At 34.6% G+C, this 15,894-nt stretch overlaps 1 long non-coding RNA gene across 2 annotated transcripts in view; it reads left to right on the top strand.

The window, feature by feature from the left end:
• LOC119717438 (uncharacterized) overlaps window positions 1-15,894 on the top strand; it is a 41,259-nt gene that overhangs the window by 7,012 nt on the left and 18,353 nt on the right. For both annotated transcript variants that reach the window (XR_005266967.2, XR_005266968.2), the window contains exons 2-3: window positions 9,524-9,628; window positions 11,523-11,583. This is a non-coding gene — a long non-coding RNA (uncharacterized lncRNA). The remainder of the gene's footprint in view (window positions 1-9,523; window positions 9,629-11,522; window positions 11,584-15,894) is intronic.

The following is a 15,894-nucleotide window of genomic DNA, read 5'->3' as shown; positions in this document are numbered from 1 at the left end:
ATAAAGCTCCCATAGACTTAAATAAATCATTTTAAGTAGCATGTCTAGACCTACCTGACTGTCTAAAAGTAAGCATGATCTTTTCAAAGCTTGAAAATACGTACTTTTTTTTTTAATAGTGCCCTCTTTGGTTGCAGCTGAGACCAATAATTTATGAGTATAATGAGAATGGCTAGTCTAACAATGTTTCACTTTGAACTGTAAGTAAACTCTACAGAAGTAGCGTGGGTTTGAACTAAATGAATATGGATGTGCATCATAAAATAAAATCAAAATGAAAACCAGGTTTTCCCTGCTTGCTTTCACCTAATCCTCAAATTAGTATTGTCTGTCATCACATTCACAAATCAACAGCATCTATGTGGTCTACCCACTGAACACCTTTTTGATTTGTTCCACTCATCAGCTTTTAACCAGACCATAGCAAATGCACTAGAGTATTTTTCACCAGCTGACCCTGTAGTGCCTGTGTTCATTGTAACTTCCCTATATTTTCATCTTTGAAGTACTTTACTTTTATTTCAGAGCACTTATTTCGAGAAGCCTCTGAAAGTTTATTGTTATCACTTTTACATACAGTAAAACACTGAACTTGCTAGGTTAAAGAGGTCTACTGTCAATAGGGGCGTGCTCTTCTCTATAATCAAGGATATAACAGCTAGCTGTCTGGTCAGCGCATACTGATGACAAGCTATGTATTCAGAGAGATACACTTAGGAAGTCATGAAGTTGAAAATAACGGAATATTTACTGGAGAATGTGAGGTACCAAAATAAGGAAGGAATATGCTCTGAAGTACATTCAAATAAACAATGAATAATCAAATTAATAACATAACCTAACCAAAACATAAGCTAACATACAAATTCTTACCTTTTCCAGGCCTACTGCGTTTCCACATCCGCAATGAACTGAGAGCTGATATTTTATAACTACAATATGTACATCTGGTTTCAGGGTGCAACTAAAAAGAAAAGAGGGATATCTATCAATAATGGTTTTCATTGTTGCTAAAATTAGGGCTTTTTTTCACTTCTGCTTCATTGCAATCACCTTCAGGATAGTGAATCTCCTTTTCTGGACACAATGCGACTTTGAACAAAAGAGATAATGCCCTGCTGGATGGTCATTACAGGTGCAAGATTGCACTTCATCACATAAAAATGATGTTTAAATTTAAAGGATGATCCTGGCAGATATCATAATCTTGTATCATCATCTTCATATTTTAGCTGTCCAACACCGCAGCCCAAGGGATATGCTAAAGATACATGAAATATGATCCAATATGTTCTTTTGACTACGGAAAAAGAACAGACTATTTCTGATGTGTAGCACCACCTTTCAGTACTAATAGAGGTTTAAAAATTGAGAACTTGAGACCCTTCTCAGTAACAAATGGATAGCGAGTGTAACATTGTCATTTTGGTGATGACAGAAAGCACAATTCAGCAGAAAATATCTTGCTTCTCCCCACTTGCTTTGAACTTTTCATTTTCTCTTTGCAAATTTTCTTCATCATCTGCAAATACTTAGTGTAGCCATGTGTTAGGGAATTACATTATATTCCCTCCAACTATGTGTCATTAAAATTATTCAGCTTTGCTTTGAGAGTCAAAGTCAATTCATCTGCAGATTAGTTTAACTGCCTCTGAAGTCTTCGGTCCCAAGAAAATGCAAGCCTCAAACCTACTGCAGGCTGCACCTGTCCTGCCAGAGTGACAAAAAGCCACAGGCAGGACCTAAATGCTCAGAGCTACATAATTATGTCGAGACCTATTTTTACCTGTTGGTTCAGTGGAGGTCTGTGATGACACAGCCTTCTTGACAGTAAACTGGTTCGGGTATCCTCTTCAATCCACACTGTCTGGTGCTGGATTATTCTCATATTCTGTCCTGTAAACAGAGACACCTGCAAGAGAAGAGCTCCTTGAGATTCCAGCCTCTCTTGTGAGTTTGAACAGGGTCAAACATACATTGATCCTTTTTGTTTAAACATTTAGTTAGTTTCCTTGCCTCCTTTGAGTCTATCTTGGCTCTGTTTGAAGAAACAAGATGTTCTTTTCAACATCATATGCATTGTTAAAAAGGTTTCTAATACAAAAAGCCACTGAAGTTTACCAGAGTAGTTAATCCAGATAATTGTTCCATAACTCCCCTTGTGGACACTATCCCTCGAGAATAAAAGAGGGTTCTGTGCTTTTATGCTCAATTTGCTTTATTCATGTTGGAACAAAACTTTTTTTTTTTTTTTTCTTCTGGAATATCTACTCTGGTAAATTTCCAAGTACAGTTGTTCCATCAGTAGCTAATGGGGAAGAAAAACATAAGGCTCTCCAAGACTCCAGGGCATATTTTTGGATCTATCAACCAGCATTCTCTATATTAAGTTCTTGAAGAAAATTTGTTTAATAATTTTGTACTATAAAGTTACTGTTCTTGTACAATTGCCACAAGACTCTATATCTGATACAGCCCAGCATTCAGCAAATAGTCATGATAATAAAAACATACTGTACTGACTAAGATTTTTGTTTTAGTTTGTGTGGTTTTTTTTTAGGCAAAGAAAAAAAAAAAAAGGTGAAAATACCTAGGTTTGGTGAAAGACAATGAAAAATTGTTACAGACATATTTAAGCCTTCAAGAACAGTGTCACTAGAAGCCTGTGGTGGGATATATTTGTATTTCACAAATACACAGAAGCATAGAAATTGCAAAAATGTTTGCAAGAGCATTAAAGCAGGCTATATTCTCAGGCCAATTCCCCAGTAAATTTGACTTTATTCCCACACTACAGTTCTGAACTCAATATGCTTCACCATATCTGACAGAATCTCAACTCAAGAGGCAGCCTACCTGAAGACAGAGGGGAAAAAAAAAAACATTTTTTTTCTCAATTTAGTTCATACACCTTCAATGTGATTTTTTATAATAGCAACCAAACCAAATGGGTTAATAAAAAAGCTTTCAACCAGCAAAAAGCAATCAAATGTGTTGAAATTTTCAACACTGCTTTCCTTGTGCAAGCCTTCAGACTATTATACTTTGTCCAAATCCAAATGAAATGAATTTATCATATAAAGAGAAATCTGACAGAAATATGCCAGACTTTCTCTCTTTGCTGGAAATCATTGTCCTTCATATGGAACGAGATGTAAAATTGCTCCTGTGTTAATTTTGCTGCTGGGGTCCACATCAGAGGTGGTTTATAAGTATATGAAAGATCAGGTTCTGAATAGAATAGCAATAAAACAAATAATACAGATTAAACTTCATTTCTATCATTGCAGAAGAAATACGGTAACTACACTCCCTTTTTTTTTTTTTTTTTTTGGCAGAATGACAGTTTCCAAATATTGAAGAAACACCAAAGGAAAAAATTGTTTCCTTTTAGAACAAGTTGAAGTTATTTACTTATATATATATATATATATATATATATATATATTACTGGGAGAAAAGGTCATAGATTTTAAGAGACTATCATAAAAAAATAATCGCACCTCAAAAATATGAAACTTGAAAAGTAAAATTCTGAAATGATAAAATTTCCTGTATTCCGTTCTTTCTCGCATTTTGCCTCCTTAGGCAGCATATCTTGGGTTTATTTTTATCTGATATTTTCCTTTAGTTAGTGTGTAACTTCATTTCAAACTCGGTAGATAAAAACTATACTCATTACACATGCTTTGATTGCTGGTGCATATCCCTCATTTTAAAATCCTGATTGCAGTATAGGTCTATCTTATAAATAACACAGTCCTATCTACCACTGAAATCTGTTCTAAATGCAAATTGCTACTTTCCTACCAGCTGTTTTCTTCAGGTTTTAAAGTCATCTTTCAAAGGCTCTAGATAGATTTATTTTCCTTCAAACTCCCTTCAACTTTTTATTTAATCCTCACAGACTCTGTAACAGCAGTGTTGAACAAACTAATGAACTCTAAGGAATTATGCCTTGGTAGTTTATATTACTAGCATTAGTTTCAGTCCCAGTGCCCTGACATAGATGACCATCCTCCCAGACCACCGGCTTATCAGAGGAGAAACCATACAGCCAGTGTTTCCATACTATACTGTTCCATTTATACACTGGATACAAGGAAGAGCTGTACAAAGCTGCTTAACCTCTTCTATCCTGTCCTGTCCCATTTTGGCTTAAAAATCAATTAATGTGTACTTCAATTTTTCTCATGAATTTAAACAAACACTTCCCCCAATTCACATGGTACCCATAAACAAAGAACAGTTAAGATATATAATACCATTATAACACCTTTATAGAGAGAACAACAAATTGTGTTAACAGCTTTAATAACCTTTTGAAGTTTCTCACCTTGAGCAAGTTTGGTATTTTGTCAAAAAATCTTGAATATAACACTCATATTTTATTGCAAAATCAGACAGCTGTGTATTTGTTTTCTGATGTTACTCAAAGCAGACAAATGTTTTGGGCTCAGTCCAGTGCCAGAGCTCTCAACTCCTTAAACCATTTCAGGTTTACATTCAATATGGTAATCATGGTTTTGTACTTAAATCACTTACCCTTCTACTCTTGGAAAGGAAAAGAATTTGCAATGATAATTATTAAAATAGAAATAGAGTTGTTTTTCCTCCAGCCCAGCCCAATTCGATTAAAAAATATATATTTTTTTAATCTAAGTACAATAGCACTAAGATTTATTGGTGTCTGTGATGCGCAAGATGCAGAACTCCGGTTTTGCTTATAGCAGGACTGTGCCAGTATTCTTCTTGGAAAGGTCTCCAGACAGCTCAAGTTTACACTGTGTTACCCAGTAACATAACTACTCAGACAAGTCACTAAGACTTCTGTCCAGCTGTCAGCCCAATGCAATGCAGCAGTGGGAGACTGCTGATTCATGCAGCTAGATTAGGCAAAAATGTCTCCAAACAGGCCACCTTCCAAAGCAATCTATACACTCAACTGAGGCAGGCAGGATGCTTGTTTTGCACATTCGCCTCTTTCCCAATATCATTATAACCAGTTATAACTGAAGATCTCCAGTTCCCTCTTTTAGATTTCTAACCAAATCTCTGCAATACTACATTTGCCTTGTGTTCTGCAACGCATCTGAAATGATGAAAAGAACTTAAGCTGCAGCCTGCTGCAATAGAGTCCAAAGGTCCACAAGTTTGTATTTTGCTCGTTTCTTTAAATTGGAACAGAAAAGTAGCAACTACTGAAAAAATATCTAACATTAGCTCTTTCATATTATATTTTTTTAAGTGAAAAATTTTCCCTTTTTCCCGTATTTATTCAAATATTTTGAGTCTATTCACACAACAAAGCCCTTTAGATGTTTTTGTTCTCTCCTACAACAAAGTACGCACTATTGTTTCTCTGTATTTCTACCAAAAATGATAAATAACCAACTATGGACACAGGAGTGCTAGGCTCTGCTTATCGCTGTCTTCATGTTACTTGCAGAATGAGTATAAAAAAATAGTACAAATCTCACTTGCACATTCACAAAAAGCATGTTGGAGCAACTAGAGACTCCTAGTGTTCGGGTTGTTGTGTGTTGAAGCCATGCATGGTAATACTGAAAGTGGGCTGAAGATGATTGCTGTACTGAAATGAAAATACAGATAAATTTGATGCAGTGTTTGTCTTCAATCCACTATGGATAATTATTTTTGTGCATTTACATGTGACCAAAACAATGCTAAAACTGGCAAATAAATAAACAGACAAGTAAATTTACCCATGGACATCAGAAACTTTCTTCAGAGAAAATCTAGCTTTGAGGAAAGGGTCTTCTCCTGCTTGTCATGTATTTTTGTGAGTTTGCTCCTGTACAGCTGTTTTCTTTCTTACTGACAAGCAGCAGTGTGTGAACTCTGAACAGTCACCAAGAATTGTTCTGAATATTCTCCAATGTTATCACTATTTCAGTTCCTTAAAATGTATAAACAGCAATCTCTAACATTTCAATTTCTGTGATCTAAATTTGATGCCTGACAAAAAGCGACAGCCCCAGGGGCTGCTGTCCCCAAGCTAGATATTTTCTGATTCCATGTCCCAAGAGGATCAGACACAAAGGCTACAAGGTTCAGGGGCTGGAGGAATTTCCTCCAAACAGACGTCTGAGCTACTGAGGCTGGAAATAGCATCACTGCCTACCGTGGAATGATATATTTTAGATGCACTTAGAATTTTTCATTCTTCCCCCTGCCAATCCCCATGACAGATACCCCTCCTGGGGATGAATCATGCTGCATGTAACAAAATGAGTTACTGAAGACATGCTACAAATATGTTTTTCTTACAATAAATTCATATGCATTTTGTTTGAAGAGTTGGAAAATGCAGTGTTTGATAAATAAATTAGTGGTGCTTCCTTCCTCAAGTCACTTCCTGATAAGCAGCCAAACAAATTTTCTTAAATAAATAAAGGAGAGAGCTTAAATAACCCAGTCTTCTTGGCTGGTCACAGTTGGTGCTGTATATACTGCTGCAAACTGTATATACTGCTGCAGAATAATACTGCTGCAAATTCTGTGTTGCTACTTTGCTCCTGAACAATACATAGAAGCCAGCTAAAGTCACAATGAATTTATTGTACCATTCTGGTTTCTAAATTAAAAGAGATAAAGCATTTACAGCAATTGTCGAAGCTTCAATAGATTAATTCTCAAGATTTTGTGTTTGTTTGATTTTTCCTCCCCAAAGTAAGGTCTTGCCCAGGTTTTGCAGTGTATAGATTGTACTTTCATGAAATATGGTTAAAATACGGGTATCTATATGTACACAGTACAAACACACTAAAAATTTCTCAAAGTGACATCAGCAGCAGGAAGTAACACTGCTGTAAATGGGGAACTAGTTCAGGGAAATAAAAAAAAAAAAAGGCAAGAAAACACTAAGCCAAAAAAAATCCCCACAAAACCTTAATGTGGAATTCACAATGGAATAAGCATGAGACTAGTCCCACAGACTTTAAAAAACCGGCCAAATGATGATATGTGCAGATTATGAGGCCAATTATTGGTGAACACACATGCAGGACTTTTTAATATATGTGAAATCAAAGAGAACATGCAAACTCTAAGCATCTCCAAAGGCTTTTTGGAAGTCCTATTAAAGTTATTCCTGATGTTTTACTGGAAGTATTTCCCATCTTCAATAAACTACTTTCATGTTCTGCCATCATGTCAATGAACCTTTGTAGTCATGCTTTGGCTTCCACAAGAACCAAAGCCAGAAGAAGTAGCTTTCTTCTTTTCACTTTTATAGTAACTACTTTTTCAATGTTTTGACCTTAATTCAGAACAGTTGGTTGCATTTTAAAAATGAAGTTCATTGAATTTAGAAAAGTTATAAACTTGAAAAACTTCTCAAAGATTCTGCTGACTACAAAACATTCTGTTTCTTCATATTCTTCAATTACATCCTTAGAGTGCATAGCAACACAAAGAGGATTGATAATTGATCTCATGCTTAAAAATTATCAGTCCTTTACGGGAACACCATTAAATTAGATTAAATACTTCTGTATTTAAAGAGATGATAGACTCCTCAAGTGGAAATAATAAGATTGGCAAATGTTCTTTTTCGAATGTAACATCATCTTAGTCCTCTTCAGGAAGCAGCAGTTCCCACTGAAGAAAGGCATAATGGCATTTCTATGCATACCCCAGTCTGTGGCCGTGTGCCATACTGTAGCACAAAGTCAGAGCCAGGCAACACTTTAGTCAGTTTAAAAATATTTAAACTTACCTTTGCCGAACAAGCTACCAGATTTTGTAATGAGACAATATTCATACAAGTGGAATGCTCCACAGAGGGGCTGCAACAGTGATAGATTTCCAAGGCAACGCGTATTTGAGATAACACATCATATTGCTACTCAGAATATTTCATTGCTGCATTCTACAATGTTTGAAATGGCAACTGTATAAAGGCATGGCTATATTACTGAAGATATAAATCATATGAGCCTGTCCACAGCATCAAGCACAGTGATCAATGGTCACCAAAGACGTCAGCTAGCTAAGACCCAGACAAATGGGTCAGAAAAACAACCAACAAGCCAATCAGCAACGGTTTCATATATATAATATATGAAACACATATATATATTATATATATGTGTGTGTGTGTGTGTATATATATATATATACACACACACACATACATACATACATACATATACACACACACATATCTACACACCCTTGTAAGCAACAAATGTTTCCCTAATGTAATAAAATCCTACTCCATGAAAGAGCTGGGTCACTAGCATCAACAGTTTTAGGTAGAAAACTACTTTAAAACATATATATATATATATATATATTCACGCTATTTGGTACAGTGGAACTGATAACAAACTGTGCATGAAATCAAACATGGGCACTGAGTTTGGTACTGGCAACTGAATTGCTAAAGAGGCACCAGTATCCAAAATCAAATTTGTTAAGCCTTACTCTAGAATAGCACTTACTTTTGATGACTACCAAAAACCAGCAAAAGGCTGTGTTTTCAAATTCATCTTGGGCTGTGTATTGAACCTGACCGGTCTGGTACTGGAAGCAGGAGGCATTGGCTATAGGAGCATCCTATATTGGCAGTAATTTCAGGTTGATCCCAGCTGACCTGTACTGGTTGTGTCTCGGTGTTATGGTGGTAGCATGTGGACAATCTGTAATGGTTGGAAGAATAGTGTCAGTGGAATTTAAGAGTGAGATGATTAGTGTATTAGGATGCTGCAAAATAATAAGCCATATTTCAGAAAGCAGAAAGCATGAGGTAATGATTAAAAGCACTGATAGATTTTGTGTACAAATCTTTTTAGAAAATATTTCCCACCTAACTAGACTCAAAACAGGTAACAATTTCACTTTGTATGAAACAGTGTGGCATTGCCAATTATGAAACCAGATGTAAGAAAAACTACTACTACTACTACTACAAAAAAAAAAAAAAAAAAAAAAAAGACCTTCAATAATGAAATCTGAGCTGTATAGGGAGTTCTAGAGAATCAGACATAAAACTATGCTGCCAATAAGTTCATTCTTTCAAGTAGAAGAGCACTTACCATCACTGAACAGCAAAATGGTCACTCTCAGATATGCATTTTCTCACCTAAATTTTAGGCAACATTGGACATTTTCACAAACACTATAAATTTAGATTTCAAAGCAAGAAATCTAACAAAAAGATCAAAATATAGCAGACTGCAAAAGTGCAGAGTGTAAATTTCTGTTTACAAACATAATTTAATCTGTGATATCATCAATAGCTTAAAGCAACACTCTGACTCCAGTTACTGTGGCTAAGGAAAAGCAACACATGGCTACACAAACACCCAGTGGCAATTTTCAAAATGGAAAATACCTGCTAGTATCTGAATTACTCTGAGACTATTTCTAGAGATTTATTATACAAATGTGCCTGACTGAAACCATTATTGCAAGGTAATACTGCCTAATAAGTAATAATTAATGAGCATTTCTCCTTATTTTTCCTCCCTTGTTTCCTTTATCTCTTGTTTCCCAGGGCAAAAGTTCACAAGCACAGGACTGTCCCATCTGTTTGCAAGATGACTGTTACCACTTAGGCTCTCAGCAACTTCAGTTTACAAATATTTGGCTGCAGTAAGAGGTGATGTACTTTTTATTATTGTGATTTTTTTTTGTTTCTTTTTCCACTAAGAATGAACTCTCACATAAAACTCTAATTAACTCCAACTTAATAGTGATATTCAGTGCTAAAATCAGTAACTTATTATTAACTATCACTATTTATTTGTATTCTGTGTAATACTTCAAAACTTCATGGAGTTTTGAATACTACAGCAGGACTACATGCTGCAGGAATCTGGCGAAAGACACTGCCTTTACTCTGGATTGTTTACAGTTTTATCAGTAAAAAAAAAAAAAAGGTAACTTATTAGTAAGGTAACTAATTTTTCTCACTGCATTCAAGTTTATAGTAATTAGTCAATAGCATGCCTTAGGAGAAAAGTCTGAAGGTGTTTTAGCCAAATATATTGAAGAACTGTCAATCGAGAGGTTAGAAAGACAGAAGTAAGAGAGATACTGTCTTAGATATACTGTAAGAGGGATACTGTCTGACTGACAGGCATAGTAAATGGTCTTATTAGCAATATTCTGCACAAATTGACTTATAGTGGCTACGGTAAATAGAGTAATCTGTCTATGGGGATGTAGCCGCTGCCTCTCAAAGCCTATGAAACCAACAGATCAGGACAAAAAGCACAGTATGATAGTGAGTTACTTTAACTAGAGAGCCATAGAGGACTGATCTCAGAATGGTAAACATTCAATTATTGAATTTCAAGATGAAACATACTAATATAAGGATGTTTAAGAACATATACGATCTATTTCTTTCAAATTAGTCAGAAACATCTATCATTTGGAGCAGAAATTATCAGAGTGTTTATAATCATCAGGATATGAATCACACCAAAATAGCTTCTTTGGTATACAATGTCAGCGCACAAATAGTTTGTTTTTGAAATATTCAGGAAAGTATCTTTAAAATATCTCATCAACTGGTACATTGTGAAAAGACACAATCTGTGCCTTTACATCATCTCTGTTGTATTAGCATGACTCCAAAGCTAGCAAAAAATGATCATATTCTAGATAAGAATGCAACATTTCTGCCGAAGAATGACAGATAACTGCGCACGTAATTCTGAGCATCTCTTTCAAAATTATGCCCCTTGTGGCAACCTCTCTGTAGACAGAGCTACTGAACATTCGCATGTTCTTAGTATCATTGTAGGAAACCAAATTATCCAATGGAAAAAAAAAAAAAAAAAAAAAAAAAAAAAAAAAGAGCTTTATGTGCCATATAAAACTATAAGTATCAACCCATTTTTAGAGAATAAGGTAGCAGAGTTGACTCAATGTACTTTTAGCAATTAAAGTCCAGATTTTGAAATGTCAAGTGCTGTAGGTAAACTTTTCACAATACACACATGTAACTGAACAAAAGTTGCAGTGAATTTTTCTTTGCTATTCTACTTAAAGAGGAAAATATCACTTTATGTGGTGTCATTTTATGTTTTTCAAAAAAAAACTAATCTGAAACATTTTGCTAGTATCTGTACTTCAGAAAGCCGCAAACCCAAGTTGCTTTTCTCTTTTGTTCAGTGCATCTGATATTGATCCCCCATCATCTGGCAACTTCCAGATCATTCATCAGAATTCATTAAGAAATGGGTTTGATGTCAAACACTAAACCAGCTGTAAAGAAGAGGAGGAACCATGAATGCTGTGGAAGAAAAAAAAAAAAAAAAAAAAAAACACAACAACAACAACAAAAAAAACCTATTATTTGACTATCTGCTTTAAAAGCAGAATTGTTACATAAGTAATGTACTTCTCAAACTTTACAGTTTAACTTTGGGATGGATTTCTCTTTGTCAAATGCATTTTTTGTTTGCTCAAATTAGCACAAGAGAAAAAAAAAAAAAAAAAAGAAAGAAAGAAAATTTAACAACACAAGATTTTTTTTTTTCCAGGAATCAGATGGATGACTATGCTTTTGGAAATTCAGAATTGTCTAACATACCACAAAGAGAGGTAAAAGATAACCTTTTCATGGATTCGCCTGACTGTTCTCATGCTTTAGTTAAACAATAAAGTCCCAAGATCAGATACAATTCCTTCTGGTAACAAAATTTATAATCTATATTCTTAGTAGAGAAGTGATCTAATCAATAAAAAATAAATACAAAACTTGAAGAACAGATACAAAGACCAGCGACAGGACCTGGAGGTCTGTTGCCAAGGGATGCCATATATTAATGTATGTGTTTATTTACTGTTCAATTAACTACCATAGATACAGGGAGAAGACAACTCATCTGAGTAATCTAACTGTCAGGGTAGCTGATAAAAATGCCTTTACATGCTGGAAGGCAAAAAAGGCAAAAAATATAACATGCTGGAACATAATGCTGGATGGTAAGCAAGAGATTGCAGTTAAAGCTGATCTCATGCTTTGATATTGGGGAGAGAAGATATGCTTGAAAAACACAAAAATATGTCTAATGGTTTATTTCTTATATTGTTCTACTTGTATTATCCATTATCAGACATTGATACACTGGAATGATAAAACCGCTATCATCATCTCAAAAAAAAAAAAAAATCAGAAAATTAATGATTGATCATGGCTTTAAATGATAAGTACAACAATTTCCTTTGAATCATTCATCAAAAGGATTGAGAATTATATCAGGAAGAAAAATTACAACAGTTCAACTTCTGTCATTTTCCCACCTTTTACTAAGTAATTTACATTCCTTTTTATTTTCCATATTATGAGATCATTTCCAAAGCTTAAAATAACTTGGCAGCTCTACAAACATATTCTGTTTTCTTAACGTTTCCTTGTTTACTTATTACATGGATTAGGTTTTTGAACAGTGGTTTTCCGGCAAATCAGTAAAAGCCTGCAATGTTCTTTAAAAGGAAGATAAGAGTCACACACAGTGCAATCCAAATGGCTCAGTTTTGAAAACTATTAAATGTATCCTTAAAAATATCAATCCTAATGAATCCACGAACAAAACTATCTGTTAAAGTGAGTGTTTACCAGTGTAGAAAAGATTATAAAAATCATCCCAGAGAAATCATTCTCTCTCTCATGTTTAATGACTAACAAGCTGGATGTAAAGAATGGTATATTCAATAAAGACTGTCTTGAATATAGTCTTTTTGTAAATGACGTGTTGCCCTCCACAAGAGGCATGTTGTTCTGGCATTTTAGAGGCAAACTGAAAAGCATTTAGTGTAAGAAATCCAGTGGTTTGTGATTACAAATCATTACTTAAACAATGTGAACTTGAACATATTTTTCATGATGTTCCTTATAATTCTGAGTTTCAACTACAAAACCCCAAATATTTCGTTATCAGAAAAGCTGGAAAGGAAAGTGCTTTTAAGTTAAGACAACAATTTATGATGCCATCTTCCAGAACAGCCAAAACTCACTGGTTGGGTTTTGATTTATGGAACTAAAAAGGAGTGCTGGGAAGGCCAGGAATAATTTATGGAAATAATCAAACAGCTGGTTTGAGTCACTGTAGATCCATTGCAGTTATCTGATTTACAACAGCCAAATAATTTAATCATATAAAATTTGGATAAAAACACCAGCGTATTGCAATTCAACCTTTGTCAGTCTAAGATAACATTTACCTGACTGTTTTGATTTCTTCGGTTCTTTGATTTTTACAGCAGTAGCTCAATGTTCCATAGCTTGAGTTAAGCAGGAGACTTCTCTCAGAAGACGTCTTCTCATTATCTCTTAAAAGTTAAAGTTAAATGTTAGAACACCTTGCAAAACTCTATAGGATTTCATATGCTGCTTAAAATAAATCAATAAATATTTTTAGAGATAGAGATAGAAAAGACTTTGTTTGAAGACACTCTTTTCACCTTTGACTTTTCTTTTTAAAGAAAAAGTCAAGGGTGAAATGTTCTTCTCATGTTACATAGCAATATATACATGAGAGATGAATATAACTTGAAATAGTAGATATGAACCCCTAAACTGAAAACAGTTTTTGATTACCACAGACTCCACAAGTGCTCTTACTACCACTTTAAAATCTTGAAAGAAAAATAGAGTGCGTTGAACTAATCTGTTTTTTAATGGCCATTGCAAGTCATTTTAGGTCATGTAATTCAGGCGATCTCTCTTTGAATCAATATGAAAAGTACTGCTTTTTTAAAGGGCCTTAGAACATACTTTAAGAATTTCATGATTCTTCGTAGCAGACACTGAACATTGGTGCTTTAGCACAGCACACTTGCAAACTGGCTGGAGACTGTGTGCAATCATAATGGACACTTTAAAAAATAATACGTTTCAGGTTAGACACTCTACAAAGAAAGCACATAGGAGTATTAATCACTTGTTAACCTATCAACTCCAGTAGAAACTTGGCTTTGGCATCTTTTGGAATGGACTATGCTAAAACTTCGCTGAAGTATGAAAAGAAAAAAATAAAAACCTAGAATTTCATCAGTGTTAGTAATTATCTGTGGAGAGATTTCAAACACAGTGGGGACTGAGAAATTATTCTGGAATGCCCCAGTGCACTCACAGTTTGTCTGATTATACCAGCGTTACTAACAGATTTACCTGACTTACCATGGCCCAGACCAGACCATGCCATTCACTGGAGTCATACCCTGCTACTCTTTTGAGTACCATGAATGAGAGTGTGTTGGGAAACTGAGCATAGGAAAGTGTTTCAAACCCCCCAAATTTAGGCTCAGTACAACCTCAGTTATGAAGTAACCCAATGGTCACAAGATATCTTGACAATTACCTCCCATTTAATAAATCTAAGATAAGATGAACAGATTTTATTTATTTTTTTTTTTACAAAATCCAAACAAATAACAATTACAATGTTTTATTGTTGTTTGTTTTTTAAGTGTCATGTGGCAAAGGAAAAAAAAAAAGTTTAATTTGCTTAATCTTAGGTCAAATGTGAAATGTGTCTGTGAAATCCAGAACACCACTCTGAATCCACACTTACCATGTAATCACAAATTCCATCCTATTTCATTGCCAGGGAAAACTTCAACTTAAAGAGTCAATAGGTTTTTCCATTTCTTCCAAATACACCTAGAATTTGCTTGGATTTGTTTTCAGCATTTTATTCAGTGGATGCGAATCTTTATTATTATTCTTTGGTTTTTTTTTTTGTTTGTTTGTTTGTTTGTTTTTATATCCTATCTTCATCAATGCTGTATTAGACTAAAATAAAATAAAATAAAATAAAATAAAATAAAATAAAATAAAATAAAATAAAATAAAATAAAATAAAATAAAATAAAATAAAATAAAATAAAAAAGTCTGGACGCCTACCTGGGCAATCTGCTCTAGGGTACTTGCTTTGGCAGGGGGGTTGGACACAATGATCTCTTGAGGTCCCTTCCAACCCCTATAATTCTGTGATTCTGTGAAAACAGTAGGGAGAATGAAAATTATACTTGAGTATTTTCCTCTTGCCATCACATGCAGACAATTATCTTCAGCTATAGCAAAACAACCAGGAAATGCTAGAGTGGCAGTGGTCAAAACAACCTTACTTCAGCCATCTTTTGTGCAAATATTTATGTTTATGTTATGTAGTCCATGCTTACACAGTCACTGCTATTATTTTTATGGAAATTGCTCCTATCTAATGGCATTTGGTGGTTCTGATCTGAGAAGTAATCCAGACTGCCTATCATGCTTTTACAAACCCCCACCTCATTTTGCCAGAAGGGGACATAGCAAGGTAGAGGTATACTGCAAAAGCTCATGTCTTGTTCTTATTTCTGTCCTGCCAAATATCCTTGACTTTTTCTGTAGAGTTCCAAGCATGTCTTCAAACTAAACTTCACCTTAGTAATGTTCATTCTTCTTTCTCTTTTAGGGCTAGGTTTGCACTGCTTTATTCTCAGCTAGCTATTTTGATTAAAGAATCAAACTATAATAGCAGGAAAATGATTTTCTGTTTTCCTAAAACATGAAACACATTTTTGTATTTCACATACACATGTCCTAAATATTGAAATTGAAGACCTAGGACACAAACCACTGAAATGCTGTACCCTAATAGCAGGAACTGAAGTCAAAAGAAACTGTATTCGAGTATACCAATGATAGTGGTTTGCCTTGTTGCTGCATCTCAGTTCTTCCATTGCAGTATGAACATAATTCTACCTTCTGACCATTCAGTGGTTACATGTCATAAACCAATTAATGGAGGGTGAAGAACTTGGTTATTATAGACATGAATGTCACCAGTAAATGAGTCATTTTGTTTTTCACAGTAGGATTTGAAAAGTCTGTAATGAATAAGATAATAAGAATACACATTAAT

This window comes from Anas platyrhynchos, chromosome 7 (assembly GCF_047663525.1).
Source record: "Anas platyrhynchos isolate ZD024472 breed Pekin duck chromosome 7, IASCAAS_PekinDuck_T2T, whole genome shotgun sequence".
Taxonomy (NCBI): Eukaryota; Metazoa; Chordata; class Aves; order Anseriformes; family Anatidae; genus Anas; species Anas platyrhynchos.
Note: the sequence above shows the minus strand (reverse complement) of the source record. Positions and strands in the feature narration are given on the sequence as shown.